Below are 13,402 nucleotides of genomic sequence, written 5' to 3' on the forward strand. Positions count from 1 at the left end.
GGCTTATTCCTCCCAACTCCTTATTTTTACATTTTTTAAAAAATATTTATTTATGGGAGTCAGGCTGTAGCGCAGGGGTTAAGCTCAGGTGGCACAAAGCGAAAGGACCTGAGTAAGGATCCCGGTTTGAGCCCTGGCTCCCCACCTACAGAGGAGTCACTTCACAGGCGGTGAAGCAGGTCTGCAGGTGTCTATCTTTCAATCCCCCTCTCTGTCTTCCCCTCCTCTCTCCATTTCTCTCTGTCCTATCCAACAACGACGACAACAATAATAATAACCACAACAATAAAACAAGGGCAACAAAAGGGAATAAATAAATACATTTATTTATTTATTTATTCTCTTTTTGTTGCCCTTGTTGTTTTATTGTTATAGTTACTGATGCCATCATTGCTGGATAGGACAGAGAGAAATGGAGAGGAAGGGAAGACAGAGAGGGGGAGAGAAAGATAGACACCTGCAGACCAGCTTCACCACTTGTGAAGCGACTCCCATGCAGGTGGGGAGCCGGGGGCTCGAACTGGGATCCTTATGCCTGTCCTTAAACCTGCACTTAACCCGCCCAACTCCCTAGTTTTACATTTTTAAAAAATATGTATTTATTTAACTATTCCCTTTCTTGTTGCCCTTGTTGTTTTTTATTGTTGTTATCATTTTTTATTTTATTTATTTATTATTTATTTTTAGTTATTATTGTTGTCGTTATTGTTGGATAGGACAGAGAGAAATGGAGAGAGGAGGGGAAGACAGAGAGGGGGAGAGAAAGACAGACACCTGCAGACCTGCTTCACTGCCCGTGAAGCGACTTCCCTGCAGGTGGGGAGCCGGGGCTGGAACCTGGATCTTTATGCCCGTCACTGCACTTTGTGCCACCTGCGCTTAACCCACTGCGCTACCGCCCGACTCCTCAGGAGAATTTATTAAAACCTGGTTGTTTGGGCATGTGACTCTGAGATCTCTAGTAACATCTGGCAGAGGTCTCTTGCCCTATCTTTAGAACTCCTGTGAGAGGTACTCTCTGCAAGGACAGATCCATACTTGATGATGGAATGCGTCTCAGCCTAGATGCTGCTCCTACCAAGAGACTTTCTCAGAATCCCAGACTCCAGAATTAAGTGTTGCTATGAACTACCTCAAGACACTGAATTGAAACACGTGCTCTCTTGTCTCGCTAGAACACATGTGCATTGTTCTATGGCATCTATCTAGTGTCTCACCTGTGATTAAGTGTGATGAGTCAGAGGACTCATGGAGGAAAAAAATAAATGTCTAGTGGTCCAGGAAGTGGCACAGTGGATATGACATTGGATTCTCAGCCATGAGGTACCTAAATTCAATCCCTAGCAGCACATGTACCAGAGTGATGTCTGATTCTTTCTTTCTCTCCTCCTATCTTTTTCATGAGTAAATAATTTTTTTTCCTCCAGGGTTATTGCTGGGCTCGGTGCCTGCACCATGAATCCACCACCGCTCCTGGAGGCCATTTTTTCCCCTTTTTGTTGCCCTAGTTGTTGCTGCCTCGTTGCGGTTATTATTGCCATTGTTGACGTTGCTTTGTTGTTGGATAGGACAGAGAGAAATGGAGAGAGGAGGGGAAGACAGAGAGAGGGGGAGAGAAAGATAGACACCTGCAGACCTGCTTCACCGCCCGTGAAGCGACTCCCCTGCAGGTGGGGAGCCGGGGGCTCGAACCGGGATCCTTACGCTGGTCCCTGTGCTTTGCGCCACGTGCGCTTAACCCACTGCGCAACCGCCCGACTCCCAGTAAATACATTTTTAAAAGGAACAAGAACAACAACAAAAAAAGTCCAGTCAGGAGTCACAGCTTAAAGGAAAGACAGAATTGGATACCCTGCCTGTGGAAAGGATAGAAGTGGAAGATAGAGGAAGGAGAAGGGGAGAGGTAGCAACTAAAAGAAAAAGAGAAAAGGAACTCTTTAAAATCAAGGCCTCACTAACCTGGGAGGAAAGGGAGTCTCAGTTATGCTGGGGAACAGGGGAAGTGGTTGGAAGCACCTAAAATCCTCCAAGGGTTTTTTTTTTCCCCCCTCCTCTCCCTTTTCTTTTTGTCTACTACAGAAGAAACCTAGAGGCCAGGTGGTGGCGCACCTGGTTAATTGTTTGCATTACAGAAGAAACCTAGGAGGATGGGTTGGAGGAGAGGGAAGGTGAAAGGAGACAGGGTACTGGTAAGGAGCTTCAAAGTCTGACTAGAATTCTCTTTGAATTTGTTTTTTAAACCAGAGCACTGATGGCTCTGCAGAGCACAGACCCCTCTGCAGGTGGGGATCCAGGGGCTCAAACTGGGATCCTTAGGCTTTGGGCCATGTGAGCTTAACCCACTGGCTACCCTCCTGAGAGTCACTTTGCATAACCATTAAGTTACCTACCCCTGCCCTGTTTGACTTTGTTACTGGGGTTTGGAGGGATGGAAGTTCTGGAGAGGTCTGGGGCACAGGAAAAACAGAGGGTGAAAAGCAGCTTCCTATGATTAACACCCTCTGTTAGGTGAGACTGGAGTTTGGGCCTCCACTAGCTACCTTCTTTTTCTTTCATGTCCTCCTCCAGGTGTGTGGGCACCTTTGGAATCCCAAGTAGAGTCCCGAGGGCCAGGATCTGGAAGCAACTGAGGCAGCCTGATGAGTGTGGATGACTTGGTAGGGAAACTGGGAGATCTCAGGACTCTTTTCCAGTCCAACTGTGCTATCCCTACCAGAGTTTACTTCAAAGTCCTTCCACCAATCCTCAGGTCAGCCTGACTTCTGCCAGACTGCTAAACCAGATCCAGCCACCAGGGGGCAAAAGAACAGCCGGGTGTCCCACCACTTCCTCACCCATAGACAAGGGAGGGCCCAGAGAGGTGGTGCCTCACCTGGCTCTCAAATAGAGCCGGGGAGCTACGTTAACCCCTTCCTGCCTAGTCTGAGATACTTTTTCCTCGCCCAGTTCTTCAGAATAGAAATGGAGGGGTGACAGGAAAGGGGAAACAAAAATCTATTGGTGGAGCAGAGCTGTAGCCTAGGAGAGGGGTTATGGTGGTGGTAGTGTCAGAGTTTCTATTTATTCATGTCCTTGTCCTTGCTGGAATTCGGGGGGGGGGGGTGTTGGGGAGCTAGCCCCTCTCCCTCTTTCCCCATCTCAGCTGGGTGGCTCCTCTAGCAGACGGGTAGGCACTAAGGAGGCAGAGTCTGTGGTTACCTGCTAGGAGACTCACAGGGTGCAGACACAGAACCCAGACTTCCGGGTTCTTCTCCGCTTCTAGTAGCAGTCTGGGGCCTTTGTAACAACTCACCGGACTTGGGCCGGGTGGTAGTGGAAGAGTGGCCACAGGGTGGAGGAAGAGACGCAGAGGATGGGGTGGACGGGTGGTACTTGGCGAGAGAGAGGACTGGATTATGCAGCTCTCAGGTGCCAGGTTTTGGGTGTCGCTCCTCAGGCAGCTTTCCAGGGCTCTGACTAGTCACAGTTCCGGGATGGCATTCCAGGACACAAGGTGTTAAATTGTGGGTGGAAGTGGGGTTGGGAGTTCCTCCCCCCCTCACAGCATCACCACCTCGGAGTCCACCAGCACACGGGGCTGGCGCAGAAGGAGTTAAGTCTGCCCGCAATCTGCCAGACTGGAGCCGGAGAGGAGGGAGGAGTGGGGGGGAGAGAAGGCGAAGGGGGAAGCCGACTGCAGGGAGACAGCACCAGGCACCCCCTCCCCAGGGGCCTGGCCACAGAGCCCCCAGCCCCAAAAGAGGCCCCGTCCTCCCATGAGGTCGTGCTCTCTTCCCCGCCCTGCCCCCGCCCTCCAGCTTTGTGTCCCCAGGAGGGTGGGCTGCAGGGTTTCCAGCCAAGCCTTGGCTGCCTGCTCAGTTTTTCCAAACCCTCCAGTCGGGGAAGGCGAGAGCGCTGTCAGGATAAAAGTCCCTCCCCCACTGCCCCTGCTGGCCCCCTCTCCCAGCCTCCCTTTGCCAGCCCCCCCCCCGCCCCTTTTACAAACTCTTTCTTTTTCCGATCACGGGCCCCCGGGGCCCCGAGTCCTTATCCCCATCTCCATAAGCTTCTAAGTTTCGAGTTCAAGTTACACGGACTAGATGGACCCCACAGTCCGGGAGAGGCGCTGACAAAGCCACACTCCACAAGCCGACCCCGAAACTTGCGGGATGCCAACCTGACTTCTCTCTTTGGGTGCGCCTCACCCTTGGACCTGAACCCACACCTCCAGGGAAGGTGGCCCCGGGATGGAGGCGGTGCTGAGGGGGGCGGCCGACGGAGCTGGGCAGCCGGCTCTTTGCAGCTGGTGCCAGGCCCTGGGGCGGGCGGGCTTCTAGAAGGGGGCAAAGTGTTCCGAGCCCTGGCATGGCTCTGTCCAGCAGGTCTATTATATAATAATCACCATCATCAGGAAGCCAGGCAGCTGGAGTAAGTGGGGAAGAAGCCAGTATGCCCGGATCCGCTCCTCTTGTAGGGCCCAGGAAGGTGTCTCCACCTAGACGGGGGTGTAGGCACAGCCCAGAAGTGAATGAAGTAGGGGTCGAGGGGCAAGTGAGGGCCCCCACCCGGGCTATCCACAGGCGGCCTCGAAAGCCCCGCCCCCCCCGGAACTCTGATTGACAGAGCCCTGTGCCAATGATTGAAGTCACTGTAGGACATGCAGTTAACCCTTTCTTAGGGCCCTTATTGGCTGGGGTGGGAGGGTTAAAACATTTCCCAGAAAGTATTCCTCGGTCCTAACCCCTCACACTTTCATGTGCAGGAGGACCATGTACAGTACTTACTGGAGTGTCCCTTCTTCCAAGTCTCTGCGAGAAGTAATCTCAGACTAACAACGGCCCAACACCAGCCCCTCCCCCAGCCCCAAAGTAAATTCCAATTCAGGTTGTGATTGTGTACGCACACCCTGTAGTGCCAGAAACACTGGCAAACCCACACGGTGCCTAGCACAGGCACTTTCGCACACCTGTCCCTATGGCGCTACTTCCATCCATCGACAATCACTGTGACACACCTGAGACACTCTTCATGACACAGTGGCACGGAGGCAGGGAAACACAAGGTGGTTCCCCGAGTTGGCCAGTAGAGGGAGTCGCTCCATTCCAGCAATGAGCCGCTGGCCTCTTCTGCCCTTGCTCACTCCAGGGTTCCACCCAGAACTCGTGGCTGCCTAGGGCTGGCTGGGCGCATCTCAACCTGGAACCTGCACTGGGGAAATGAATCACAACCCCACACAGGGTGTGCGCTCTGCAAGGCTCCACAGAGCATACCCAGCATGTTTGAACTTACTGTGTCCCATATTTGGGAAGACCCCTTTCAGCCCAGCCATCCTATGAACGCTCCTATGAAGCCTGTGGTTTGCCAAACATTATAACTAACGAGGTGGAAGAATCATGTATTTAACAGCAGACTGATCTATATAAATGGAGTGACCACTTTTTAAAAATATATATATTTATAAAATAAAAAATATCGATAAAACCATAGGATAAGAGGGGTACAATTCCACACAATTTTCACTACCAGTTCCATATCTTATCCCCTCCCTTGAAAGGGTGACCACTCTCTTCTGATAAGCATCCGTTCGGGAAATGGCCCCATTGCCTTATGGTTCATTTTATAAGTTAAGGACTCCAATGAGGGGAGAATAATGAAACTTTGCTTCCACTGGGCAGGTCCCATAGTATGCTCTGGGGTCTTTCACACCTTTAAGTGAGAACAATACCTACATCACAGGGCTGTGATGATTCAAGCAACATCTAGCCTAGCTTCATGCTTTGGCACAACTAGAAGGTATTGAGAAAGTTTTTTTAAATCTTTACTTATTTATTGGATAGACACAGACAGAAATTGAGAGGGGTTGGGGCTGGGTGGTGGTGCACCTGGTTGAGTGCACATGTTACAATGCGTGAGGACCCAGGTTCAAGTCCCCAGTCCCCACCTGTAGGAGGAAAGCTTCACGAGTGGTGAAGCAGTGCTGCAGGTGTCTCTCTTTCTCTCTATCCCCCCATCCCTCTCGATTTCTGGCTGTTTCTATCCAATAAATAAATAAATATATTTAAAAAAAAGAAATTGAGAGGGGTTATAGAGAGGGAGAGAGACAGAGAGACACCTGCAGCACTGCTTCACCACTTGTGAAGCTTTCTCCCTGCAGGTGGAGATCAGGGACTCAAATCTGAGGGTCGTTGTGCACTGTAATGTGTGCATTCAAACAGGTGCACCACCACCCAGACCCAGAGAAAGTTTTAATTATTGGATCAAAGCATGATCACAATGTGTATGAAAATGCTTTGTTGTAGGGATAGATAGCATAATGGTTATGCAAACAGATTCTCATACCTGAGGCTCCAAAGTCCCAGGTTCAATCCCCTGTACCACCATAAGCCAAAGCTGAGGAGTGCTATGGTAAAAAAAAAAAAAAGTGCAGGGGGCGGGCGATAGCACTGCGTGTTAAGCACACATGTTGCATAACTCAAGGACAGGCTCAAGGATCCTGGTCCAAGCCCCCAGTTGGTTCCCCACTTGCAGGTGAAGCAGGTCTGCAGGTGTCTGTCTTTCTCTCCCCCCCGCCCCCGCCTTCCCCTCCTCTCTTCTCTCCATTTCTCTCTATCCTATTCAACAACAACAACATCAGTGGCAACAATAGCGATAATGACAACAAGGGCAACAAAATAGGGGAAAAAATGGCCTCCAGGAGCAGTGGATTCATATGGCACCAAGCCCCAGCAATAACCCTGGAGGCAAAAAAAAAAAAAAAGAAAAGAAAATGCTTTGTAAACTGAGATGTGTTCGATGCCAATAGGGTTATTATGTTATGTTGCTTCAGGGTTTACTCCCCTTTCACTTTTGTCTCCCTAGATCTCCCTAGATGCTGGCACCTTCTGTCCATCAAGTATTTGCTAAAGTTCTGCTATGAACCTAGCACCTGAGTTCTGTGGAGAATTTAGAAACAAAGGGGCCAAGTGCTGGTGCACCTGGTTGAGTACACACATTACAGTGCACAAGGACCCAGGTTTAAAGTCCCTGGTGCCCACCTGCAGGGGGAATGCTTCCTGAGCAGTGAAGCAGTGCTCCAGGTGTCTATCTCTTCCTCTCTCTATCTCCCCTTTCCCTTTCAATTTCTCTCTATCGCTATCCAAAATAAATAAACAAAAATAGTAAATATATATAGAAAGAATATAGAAGCAAAGGACCTCAGGAGTCTTTTCAAATTTAAAATAATTACTTTTTAAAATTTTATTTATTTTTCAAATATTTATTTATTCCCTTTTGTTGCCCTTGTTGTTTTATTGTTGTAGTTATTCTTGTTGTCATCATTGTTGGATAGGACAGAGAGAAATGGAGAGAGGAGGGGAAGACAGAGAGGGGGAGAGAAAGACAGACACCTGCAGACCTGCTTCACCGCCTGTGAAACGGCTCCCCTGCAGGTGGGGAGCCTGGAGCTCCAACGGAGGTCCTTACACTGGCCCTTGCACTTTGTGTCACGTGCGCTTAACCCACTGCAGTACCGCCTGACTCCCTTATTTATTTATTAATGAGAAAGATAGGAGGAGAAAGAGAGAAAGAGCCAGACATCTTTCAGGTACATGTGCTGCCAGGGATTGAATGAAGGACCTCATGCTTGAGAGTCCAATGCTTTATCCACTGCACCACCTCCTGGACCACTAAAATAATTACTTTTTAAATGAGAGAATAATAATAGGGGGCCAGGTGGTGGCACACATGATTTAAGTGCACACACTACATTGTGCAAGGACCCAGGTTCAAGTCTCTGGTCTCTACCTGCAGAGGGAAAGCTTCATAAGTGCTTGAAGCAGGTCTGCAGGTATCTGTCTATTTCTCCGTCTCAACTTCTCTCTGTCTCTATCCAATGATAAATAAGTAAAAATTTTAAAAACTATTTAAAAAAGAAGAAGAATAGTATCACTGTTGCACATGTGCTGAGGACAGAACACAAAACCTAATACCTGCAGATCTGTTGCTTTATGGCACACCCACCTCTGCAGCCACATGAATCACTCTCTCTCCCCATCTCCTCAAATGTTTGTGTTGAGCCTACAACCTTCCAGCTATGTTACCTTGAGTGAATCTTTAGTAAGGCAAGCCTCAGTTTCCTCTTTTGTACAATGAAACAATAACGTCTTTCTCACAAGTCTGTGCTAAGCAATGAAGTAACATATGTGACATGACTTTTTTCTCCTCCTTTTTGTTGCCCTTTTTTCATAGTTGTTGTGGTTATTATTATTGTCATTATTAATGTCATTGTTGGATAAGACAGAGAGAAATAGAGAGAGGAGGGGAAGACAGATGGGGGAGAGAAAGATAGACACCTGTAGACCTGCTTCACAGCCTGTGAAGCGACTCCCTGCAGGTGGGGAGCCGGGGGCTGGAACCCGGATCCTTATGCCAGTCCTTGCTTTGCACCACCTGCACTTAACCCTCTGAGCTACCGCCTGACTCCCAACATGACATCTTTTTTATGCTTCTCACTTTTTTTTTTTTTTAATGTATTGTTAGTTCCAGAGATGGCACAGTGGATAAAGCATTGAACTCTCAAGCAGGAAGTCCAGAGTTCAATCCCTGGCAGCACATGTACCAGAGTGATGGCTGGTTCTTTCTCTCCTATCTTTCTCATGAATAAATAAATTATTTAAAAGAAAGATAGAAAGAAAGAAAGAAAGAAAAAGAGAAAATGTATTGTAGTCTAGGAGATGACGCAGTGGATAAAACATTGGGCTCTCAAGCATGAGATTCCCAAGTTCAACCTCCGGCAGCACATGCTCTCTCCTCCTATCTTTCTCATTAATAAAAAAAATCTTAAGAAAAAAACACATCTAAGGAGTAAGGTGGAGGTGGTGTAACCTGGTTGACTGCACACATTACTATGTGCAAAGACCTGGGTTCAAGCCCCTGGCTCCCACTTGCAGGGTGCAAGCTTCACAAGTGGTAAAGCAATGGGTTAGGTGTTTCTCTATATCTCTATCTCCTCTTCCCAATTTTTCTGTTTATCAGATAAAATAAATATTAGCAATTAAAAATTTGTATTAGGGCCGGGGTAGATAGCATAATGGTTATGCGAAGAGACTCTCATGCTTGAGGCTGCAAAATCCCAGGTTCAGTCCCCTGCACCACCATAAGCCAGAAGCAGTGCTCTGGCAAAAAAAAAAAAAGTATCCACTTCCCTCCAGTGTATGTGTCTCTCTCTGTGTGTGTATTTTGGTCTGAAGTTAGGGGATTTTTAAAAATCACCTTAATTTATTTTAAAAATTATTCATTTATTTATTCCCTTTTGTTGCCCTTGTTGTTTTAATGTTGTTGTGGTTGTTATTGACCGCCCGAGTCTTACCTTATTTATTGGATAGAGACAGAAATTGAGAGGGAAGGGAGAGATAGAGAGGGAGAAAACACCTGTAACACTGCTGTCACCGCTTATGAAGCTTTCCGCCTGCAGGTGGGGACCAGAGGCTTGAACCTGGGTACTTGCGCACTGTAGTGTGTGCGCTCAGCCAGGTGTGGCACCACCCGGCTCCGTTAGGGGAGTTCTTTTGCGAAGACAGGTTTCAGTTCTACCAACATGTTCTTAGTATCAACTTACCCACTTTGTACTGCTGGGGATTGAGGTGGGAAAAAAAGAAGAAAAAAAAACCAGCCTGTGTCCTCAAGGACCTCATGATCTACTAGGAAAGGGAGGAGAATGTAAACAACTACTCAGAGCATAATGAACAGTAGGTACAATAAAAAAGGAGCCCACTGCGAGCTCTCTCTCTCTCTCTCTCTCTCTGTGTGTGTGTGTGTGTGTGTGTGTGTGTGTGTGTGTGTGTGTGTGTATGTGTGTGTGTGTGTTGAGGATGGGGGAGTCCAAGCAACCCCTGCTCCTTCCAATCAGTGTACATCGGAGTGCGTGGGTTTGTCAATTCCTCTCTAGCCTGGTATGTCTAAGCTTTTTCTCCCCAGACCTCAGGAATGGGGAGGAGAAGACAGAAACCCCCTCCCCGCCCGCGGGCCAACCAGCCTCCCGCTAGCCGGCCGGGCGCCTTACCGAGTCAGACCGCTGGGAGGCTGGGGGAGCCGGGTTGGGCGAGGAGGCGAGCGAGATGGGGGAGCTCTTATTTTGACAGGGGCCTCTCCGGGCTCTGGTATGAAGGCAGAAGGAGGCAGCCAGAGAGCCCCGATGCTTATTCAGGCTGGGGAGAGGAGCCGAGTGGAGAGGCGAGCGAGGCTCCGGCAGCGCAGGGGAGCCCGGGGAGGCGGCGGCGCGCGGCGGAGCCAGTGGCCGGACATGCCCCGGACCCGGGGCCGCTGCACCACCGCCGCCGCCCGCAGCCAGCCGGCCGGACGCCCGCACGCCTGGGTCCCCCGGCGCCGCGCCGCCTGGGGGCTGCGACCCGGACCCTCGGCGACCCGGCAACAATAAGCGCCCAGACAGCCCCCTCCCCGCCCCGCGGCTGCCGTCCCCGCGGGCCTCGGGGAAAGTGAAAGGAGGAGGCAAAGGAAGGAAGGAAGGAAGGAAGGGAGGGAGGAGGAGCAGGGGCCGGAGCCGTGAGCTTCGGGGCCGAGACCCCAGTCCCGAGCCCCGGGCCGGGCGGCTGTGCGCGCCCTCCCGCCGCTGCCCGGCGCCTACGACCATGCTCCGCGGTCGGGAGGCAGGAGCCCAGGCGCCCAGCGACCCCCCGACCCCCTCTCCCGGGCCGGGCTGGTACTGAGATCAAGGCGCCCAGGATCAAAAGCTCACCGCCTGCCCGCCCCTCTCCGCACCTTCATCCCGCGAGCAGGAGGACCCCAGTCCACCCACCGACCCTGACCTGGTCATGGCGTCCAGCTCCCGCCTGGTGTGAGGACCCCAGACCCGCGCGAGGTGAGGGGTGGGCTGGGACCGGGCCAAAGTCACGCCAGGTCGGCAGGGGCGCGAGGAGGGAGATCCACTTTGAATCCGGGAGGGGGCCACAGCCTGATCGTCTCTTGCCCTCTGGTACGTAGGTCCCGGCTGTTTCAGGGACGGGGGACGCCCCCAAGGCTGGTGGCGGCCACTCTCGGGTCCCCCATCAGGTTGGCAGCCCGGGAGCACAGAGGGGAGGGCTTAGGGGCAGCCAAGAGATCCTGCCACCCTAACATAGAGAACAAGGCCGGCCTTGGGCCAGCTGGAGCAGCAACCCTGCCCTGGGGGCTTCTGGGAGATGTAGTCCCCCTCCCAGGCTTACCAACCCCTTGGGTCTCAGCACCCCAACAACTCCTCTGGCTGGTGGCAGCCTCTAAAAGGAAGTGCATTGGGATGGGGGGGCTTCTGGGGTCACCCTCTGCTCCTAAACACTGCCTAGGAACAGCAGGGGGCTGTGACTAGAGGAGTCTCCCTGCCAAGGGTTCTGAGTGGTGTAGGTTTGGCTGGGAGGTGGGGCGGTCACACAGTTCCCAGAGGTGTCCCTGCACTACTAAGCGGAGGTGGCTTCTGACTTGGTCTTCAGGAACCCTTGCTGGGAGGAATGTGGGGAAGAGAAGTGAAGCTTAGTGCTTCTTGCTTGGCTGGGGTATGCCCCATCCCAGGGTAGCTGGAGGAATTTGCTTTTGGGGGAGGGACTGTGGTCTGCTCTCCCCTTCTCCCTTTTGGGAGTGGACAAGGAGAGTATCCCTAGCAATCTGGGATCCTGGAGGGTGCTTCTCTGGAGCAGTGAAAAGTCAGAATCAGCTTCTGTCTGTCTGTCCAGCTTCCTTCCTTCCGGGTTTTCTGACACACACACACACACACACACACACACACCCCAACCCCCACCCCCCCACCCCCGCCTTCTGTCTGTCTGCTGCTTGGGGTATGTGTCTGTGTTTGTGTCTGCATCTGGTGTGTGGGGGGGGGGAGGCGTTCTGCTGCAGGGAGCTGAAGCGTTGTTCTGGAAGAGTTGATCTGGGCATGTGATTGAGCCTCAGGAAAGGGGCTTTAAGGCTCCCCTGATCTTTGGCCTTGGTTTCGTATTTAACCTAGGAAAGCTGTCTTCAGTAGTTACCCTGCTGATGGTTTTGGGCAGCTCTTGGATGAGACCCCTGGTGTGGGAGGACATCTGCCCTCCTTATTCAGCATCCCCAGCCTCTACAGGCAGCAGCCCCTTTTCTGGGGAGCTTGGAGTTGGCTGCTTTCTTCGGGTCACGACCACAATTCCATGGCTTCTGGCAAAGACCATCCTCAGGCCCTATCTTCTTGATGTCAGCTTGAGAGGTGCCTGCTGATAGAAGGATAGGACTGGGGAAGAATGGGTGAAGAAGGTGAGGGACAGGAAAGTGCTGGACCCCTGGAGGAAAAAAGGCACTGCCTCTGCAGGTCACCAGGCTCCTTGGTCTTGGAGAACCCTACCTGGAAGGCCAGCCTCCTCTGGCCACCTCCCCTGAGACACTTTCACTGTGTGGCTCCTGATTGGGGTGGGGTTTAGCACAGGAAGGGAAGCTGAGAAGGCTTCACTATAATCTTGGATCTAGAAGAACTCTTGTGCTTGGGGTGGGGTCTCCATGGCTAGAGATGGCTTCTGGAGGGCCACATGGAGGATCAGAAGGAGTCTCTAATGTGAGGGATTAGGTTTCTAGGTGTGAGGGTCAAGTTGGGAGAGAGACTACTGTCCTGGAGAAGAATTGGTAATGCACAGAGATCTGGGGCTAGCACATGGTGGCACCTAGTGACCTTGTTTGTTGAATGACCCTTGGGTACCTATGCCCCCTGTTTACATGGTCCCTGTCCCCCAACACTTGGCTACTTGGTTAAGTAGGAGCCCTGGGCTGGGGACTTAAACTGCTGCCATGAAGGCAGGGGTGCAGTAGCCTTCTGGGCAGAGGCCTAGTGGGTGGCAGTGTCGACTCAGCAAGGGCTGGAATGCCTGGCACCTGCTTTAGATTAAAGGAGATGCCTGCAAAAGGGGGACTGCCTGCCTGTCGGGGGAGTGGCTGGGAGGGAACTCCATGGAGCTCCAGAGTGGGTGTGGGAGGCGAGGACCAGGGTTGCATGCAGCAGTAGCTCTGTCAGGAGTGAAGAGTGCCAGCACTCGCTTAGCTCTGCAGCCCCTCCTCCAGGGAATGGGAAACAGGAGCTAGGGGCACCCCCCATGTGGCCTCTGGTACCCCAGGCACCTCTCAGTGCAACTCAGGGGACCCACAGTGTGTAATGTCCAACCTTCCATGGTTGAAAGAGATCTGCAAGGAGGTGGTAGGTGCTTTGGGTTTCTTCTTGCTAATGCTATGCATACTGTTCCTAGGGCTTCTGGGTTAACAATCACTCCAAGATCTCAGGCACCCAGAGGTGATGAGGCAGTGCCATCTCTTCTGAGTGCCAGGAACCCTGGGTACTGCCCGGGTGCTGACCTGAGGAAGGGGGCAGAGGGGACACCGTGGGAAAGTAGGCAGCCGTGGGAGCCAAGCAGGTACAGGCTGGGTGCCGCGGGCAGGGAGCCTC

At 51.8% G+C, this 13,402-nt stretch overlaps 3 protein-coding genes across 9 annotated transcripts in view; 2 read left to right on the forward strand and 1 right to left on the reverse strand.

Moving 5' to 3' along the window:
* The window catches only part of UPK2 (uroplakin 2), a 41,474-nt gene extending 30,554 nt beyond the window's left edge, over positions 1–10,920 (reverse strand). The window contains exons 1-4 of one of the 4 annotated variants that reach the window (XR_009546757.1): positions 10,782–10,920; positions 10,019–10,163; positions 4,994–5,182; positions 2,047–4,474 (exon numbers count right to left, since the gene is read on the reverse strand). The gene's annotated coding sequence lies outside the window, so the exon portion shown is untranslated. Of the gene's footprint in view, positions 1–2,046; positions 4,475–4,993; positions 5,188–10,018; positions 10,164–10,781 lie in introns of those variants that run through there. The other 3 variants (XR_009546756.1, XR_009546759.1, XR_009546758.1) reach the window with 3 other exon arrangements.
* RPS25 (ribosomal protein S25) overlaps positions 1–13,402 on the forward strand; it is a 303,551-nt gene that overhangs the window by 74,477 nt on the left and 215,672 nt on the right. The gene's annotated exons all lie outside the window — the stretch shown is intronic.
* Positions 10,694–13,402, forward strand: part of BCL9L (BCL9 like) — a 35,738-nt gene continuing 33,029 nt past the window's right edge. For 3 of the 4 annotated variants that reach the window (XM_016188384.2, XM_060179929.1, XM_007523601.3), the window contains exon 1: positions 10,694–10,834. The gene's annotated coding sequence lies outside the window, so the exon portion shown is untranslated. The remainder of the gene's footprint in view (positions 10,835–13,402) is intronic. The other variant, XM_060179928.1, reaches the window with a different exon arrangement.

This window comes from Erinaceus europaeus, chromosome 20 (assembly GCF_950295315.1).
Source record: "Erinaceus europaeus chromosome 20, mEriEur2.1, whole genome shotgun sequence".
NCBI classification, from domain to species: Eukaryota; Metazoa; Chordata; class Mammalia; order Eulipotyphla; family Erinaceidae; genus Erinaceus; species Erinaceus europaeus.